This window comes from Lactuca saligna, chromosome 2, assembly GCF_052625555.1.
Source record: "Lactuca saligna cultivar CGN05327 chromosome 2, ASM5262555v1, whole genome shotgun sequence".
Taxonomy (NCBI): Eukaryota; Viridiplantae; Streptophyta; class Magnoliopsida; order Asterales; family Asteraceae; genus Lactuca; species Lactuca saligna.
The window spans coordinates 133,753,529-133,759,726 of NC_136418.1; positions in this window are offsets into that span (position 1 = coordinate 133,753,529).

Sequence of the window (6,198 nt, forward strand, 5' to 3'; positions counted from 1 at the left end):
CGTAAGCGGATCTGCTGGATTATCTTCTGATGATATCCTCTTCACTACGAGTTGTCCTTCTTCTACACGATGTCTAATGAAGTGATATTTTCTGTCGATATGCCGAGATCTACCATGATCCCTTGGTTCCTTGGTCAAGGCAACCGCACCTTCGTTATCACAGAAAATCTCCATGGGCTCCTTTATGGCCGGCACAACTCCAAGATCACCGATGAAGTTCTTCAGCCATATTGCCTCCTTCGACGCTTCGCTCGCTGCGATGTACTCTGATTCGCACGTTGAATCAGCTACGGTTTCTTGCTTGGAACTTTTCCATGTCACTGCTCCTCCATTTAGGGTAAAAACCCAGCCCGACTGCGAACGGTAGTTGTCCCTGTCAGTCTGAAAGCTGGCGTCACTATACCCTCGCACCTTTAAGTCATCACTCCCTCCAAGGACTAAGAACCATTCTTTCGTCCTCCGAAGGTACTTAAGGATGTTCTTCACCGCAATCCAATGTGCTTTGCCAGGGTTCCCTTGATATCTGCTAACCATGCTCAAAGCGAAGGCTACATCAGGGCGAGTACAAGTCATAGCGTACATGATTGAGCCAACTGCGGAAGCGTATGGTACTCGGCTCATTTCTGCTATCTCAGCTTCGGTACTCGGACTTTGAGTCTTACTCAACTTGGCATTTCCTTGTATCGGTAGTTCTCCCTTCTTTGAGTTTTCCATACTAAAACGTTTTAGTACCTTCTCCAAGTAAGTATTCTGACTAAGTCCAATTAGTCTCTTACTTCTTTCTCTTACTATCCTTATTCCCAAAATGTAAGAAGCCTCTCCGAGGTCCTTCATAGCGAAGCACTTCCCGAGCCAGGACTTAACCTCCTGCAGAGTCGGGATGTCGTTTCCTATGAGTAATATGTCATTGACATATAGAACGAGGAAGCTTACTATACTCCCACTGGCTTTGACATATACACAAGACTCGTCTTCGCTTCGTACAAATCCAAACTCTTTGACTTTCTCATCGAAGCAAAGATTCCATCTGCGAGACGCTTGCTTAAGTCCATAAATGGACTTCTCAAGCTTACACACTCTATTCGGATGCTTTGGATCCACAAACCCCTCTGGCTGAGCCATGTAAACATCCTCAGCCAACTTTCCGTTAAGGAAAGCGGTCTTGACATCCATTTGCCAAATCTCATAATTATGAAATGCGGCAATTGCTAGCATCACTCTAATAGATTTAATCTTCGCAACTGGTGAGAAGGTCTCATCATAGTCAACTCCGGGAGTTTGAGTAAAGCCCTTCGCAACCAATCGCGCCTTATATGTGTGTACGTTCCCATCCACGTCGGTCTTCTTCTTGAAGATCCACTTGCACCCTACGGTCTTACGTTCGGACACGTAATCAACCAAATTCCAAACTTGGTTATCGTACATGGATTGGATCTCGCTATCCATCGCCTCTTTCCATTTCGCAGACTCCGGGCCTGCCATGGCTTCCTTATAGCTATTAGGTTCATCAAGATTTACTAGTGTACCATCACTAATATACGTGTCCCCTTCGATAGTAATATGAAAACCATAGAACTGGGGATGAACTCTAACTCTATCGGAACGTCTAAGAGGTAAGGATTCGTCAATCGGTTCAACCGGAGTTTCCTCCTCGGGTTGAATGCCAGCGGTAGAGGTTCCTTCATCTATCGATTCTTGAATCTCTTCAAGTTCGATTTGCCTCCCACTATCTCCTTGGCTTATGAGTTCTCGCTCTCGGAAAACTCCTCTCCTCGCAACAAAGATAACATTATCTTTCAGTCTATAGAAGAGATATCCAAAGGAAGTTTGCGGGTAGCCGATGAAAATACATCGCTCACTTCGAGGTTCAAGCTTGTCGTGAGTATCTCGTCTTACGAAAGCCTCGCAACCCCAAACCTTGATATGTGCCAACGAGGGAGCTTTCCCCGTCCACATCTCGTGAGGTGTTTTGGCAACCTTCTTAGTAGGGACTCGGTTAAGGATATGGGCGGCAGTCTCTAAGGCATACCCCCAAAAGAAGATAGGTAGTGAAGCACGACTCATCATAGAGCGAACCATATCCAATAAGGTTCGATTACGCCTTTCTGCCACACCATTCAACTGCGGTGTCCTAGGAGGCGTCAATTGCGAAACTATTCCACACTCCTTGAGGTAATCGTGGAATTCAAGACTTAGGTACTCTCCTCCTCGATCGGATCGAAGCATCTTGATTTTCCTGCCCAATTGATTCTCCACTTCATTCTTGAACTCTTTGAACTTTTCAAACGTTTCTGACTTTTGCTTGATTAAGTAGATATACCCATATCTACTATAGTCATCGGTAAAAGTCACATAGAAGCGGTTCCCATCCTTCGTGGTTGATCTAAAAGGTCCACATACATCGGTATGTATTAGGTCCAATAGTCGCTCACCCCTTTCACAAGTACTTGTGAAGGGTGACTTAGTCATCTTTCCAAGTAAACAAGACTCGCATGTGTCATCTTCCCTAAGGTCGAATGACTCCAACACTCCATCCTTTTGGAGTTGGCCTATGCGTTTCTTGTTGACATGTCCAAGACGACAATGCCACAAGGATGCTTTATCCATACTAGTGGAAGAATCAATATTCAAAACATCATTTCCTAAGTTATCAACAATCATAACAGTTTCATATATTCCATTACATGGTATAGCTTCGAAGTAAAAGACACCATTTAGATAAGCCAAAATAGAACCATTCTCATTATTAAAAGAAAATCTAAATCCTTGTCTATATAAACCATGAAATGAAATGATGTTTCTAGCCATTTCTGGCGAATAGCAACAATTGTTCAAATCCAAAACTAAACTATTCTTAAGCACTAAAGAATACACTCCAATCTTGGTCACAGGCGACGATCTTCTGTTCCCCATGATTAGATTGATCCTTCCTTGCTCCACATCCCTACTTCTTCTTAGTCCCTGCACATTAGAACAAATGTGATAACCACAACCGGTGTCAAGAACCCAAGAAATAGCATGATTAGAATCGTTAGATTTGATTGCATATATACCTGCGAAAGATGGCTTGATCTTTCCTTCCTTGATGGCTTACAGGTAATCCGGGCAGCTTCTCTTCCAATGTCCTATCTTGTGGCAGTGGTGGCACTCTGCCTCCTTCGGGTTAGAGCAGGGCTTAGAGGGATCAACTTTGGTCCCACTAGAAGAGGAACCATCTCGGGCTTTCACCTTTCGATAGTTATTTGAAGAAGCTTTCCTCTTCTTTCCCTTCCCTTGACCAATAGCCAAGACAGGAGCAACGGATGGATTGGGAGTTGGTGCAACAGACTTGTCCTTGAAATTGCTCTCAGCAACCCTCAAGAGACCTTGGAGTTTACTTAGAGTGACCTCCTCTTTGTTCATGTGGTAGGTCATCCTAAATTGATTATACATCGGAGGCAAAGAGTGAAGCACCATATCGATCGCCAAGTCTTCGCCGAAGTCAACATTTAACTTGCGAAGGCGGTCGACATACCTTTGCATCTTTTGCAAGTGCACGGTAAGAGATTCTCCATGACCCATCTAGGCGGAAATCATGTTAGTGAAGATCTCGTAACGCTCTTGTCTCGCGTTTTGGTGGTACCTCTCCAACAAGTCTTGATGCATTTCGTATGGATACATGTCCTCGTAGGACTTTTGGAATTCGGAGTTCATGGTGGCGATCATGATGCAATGTACCTTCGTTGCATCTCGCTCATGAGTTTCAAAAGCGGTGATTTCGGCGGGAGTAGCAACTTCGGGGTTGATCTTCTCGAGCTTCTCGTCGAGGACATACTCTTTATCCTCATAGCGAGCAATGGTGCGAATGTATCTTATCCATTCGCCAAAGTTCGTTCCATCGAAGGTGACCTTTTGGCAAAGGCTCATCAACGTGAAAGAACTAGCAGCAGCGTTGTTTGCGTTTGACATCTATAGAAAGGACAAAGATTGATTAGAATAAGAATCCCTAATTATCACCCAATAAGAAAAATTAGGGCTAGGATCCAACAATAACATTTACATACTAGAAAAGGGATGCCGTAATCTAACATTCAAATAAATTGAAGGTAAGTGAATGACGATTCACTAATTCTCCATCACAAAACTTAAACTTTTAGTCCTAAGTGGTTTTGAGAATTCCTAGGTTCGGATGAGATTCATTGAACTATTCAATGGCATGTTTAAATCTCGATATGCCCCTTTTGTTTGTTACTGGGATGCCGAGGATCACAAAGCGGTTGTGAATTACCATGAAAATTCACATGGTGCCGTCATTGTAACGATCACCTATTCGATGTGTCGGTAAACCACACACGCTCCATCGAACTATGATAAACAATGAATCACCCTTTGCCACCTTCGCTTAGAACCAATTAGTGTGCCAGTAAACCACACACGCTCCACTAACATCTTAGCAAGGTGCAAAGTGTAATTTCATGGGATTGCATCAATTCACTTTTCCTAAAGTAACTAAGATTGGGAAATTTTAAAAAAAAATGTTTAGTTACTTCGTATTTCTTATTATACTTTTAATGCGAGAATGAGGTTGCCCTATCCTACCCGTTCGGCTAACGACCCTCCACCAATCAAGCAAGCGGTGGGTGTGAGTATACACCCATTAAGCGCCATTTTATAGGCCGCAACCTTATACCCACCTTATAGATCGGCTTCGTGAATGAGGCCTACTAACGGTAAGACTAGCATTTAGTTATACATATATATATATATATATATATATATATATATATATATATATATATATATATATTATACTATTAATATCATATTAGTATAGGGTTGTATTTTAAACCTTTTAAAATCTAGGGATTGAAATTTAAGTTGTCTAAATTAAACTTTTAATCACAAATATAAATTTCAAAACTTTAGGGTAGGTTTTAAACATTTAAAACATGGAGGATCAAATAACAAATAATTTCAATTAACAATTAATATCTTAATTATCTTTATTTGATTTATCTTTGATTTCTTTGAAGATAATTACCAAAATAATCAAAATAATTAATTAATTATCATATAAGGAAATTAAATATTTAATTAGTTGATAATTACCTTTAACTAGATCAAGATAACACTTATATTTATCAAAAAATCGGATTTATATTGATCTAATTAGTTTATGGAAAGTTTGGATAAGATAAACACAAAGAAATCCCGAATCTAGCCATTCCTGACGCCTGGACTCGCCGAGTGCACAAGGGGACTCGCCGAGTCAGGCCTACTCGACGAGTCCACCTTGGAACTCGACGAGTCAGTGACTCAAAACCCAAAAATTCGAATTTTGCAGGTTTGTTTCAGTTATTCAAGCAACTATTTAAAGAAAACCAATCTAGGCTCTGATACCACTGTTGGGTTTTAGCCATAAGAACTTTCCTATGTGCGCATGCAAAACCCTATTGCTTGGATCTAGGCTTTCTAATAAACATGCTTTGAATCCAAGACTTCTAATAGCTAATTAGGTTAAATAACAATGATGAAACAGATCTAGAATCATACCTTTGAGTTCCTTGTTGATCTTGTTGTCTTGGAGCTTCTAGAGTCACAATTGTCACTCCTCTAATGGCTTACAAACACCAATAGCAAGCAAGATGATTTAGGAGAGTGGAGAGGGGAGGAATTCGGCCAGAGTATCCTTGCTTAAGGTTGTGTCAGGTTGTACACGAATTCCCCATCCCAAGGGCCTATTTATACTTGTAGACTCCTTAAGGGTTTCACCCTAAACCCTAATTGGATAATCTTCTCTTAAGGCTATCCAAATCCATTCCATAGATAACCATATGGACGATTTGAGCTATCCTAAAGCTCTTAGAATCCGTCCAAGGTCCATCTTAATGGATTTACAATCTAAAGTCTAACTATCAAACAATTGACAGTTTATACCCTCTTATTTAATTAATCTCTTTAAGTCACCAAATTAATACCAATTAATTTATAACTTATATTAATCAAATAGCTAAATATCATTCCTTATAATATTTACTCTCTCTTAACAAATCATCCTTCAAGTTGCTATGGTGAAGGCAACCCAAAAGGACCATGCACCACCGAATATAGTTATAGCCTTAGACACTATTCCAACAGTAACGACCCGTTCCCGGTACGTTAATTCATTGGTAATTGTTGTAAGTTTTCAAGAGGGACTCGGCGAGTTCTAGCCTGACT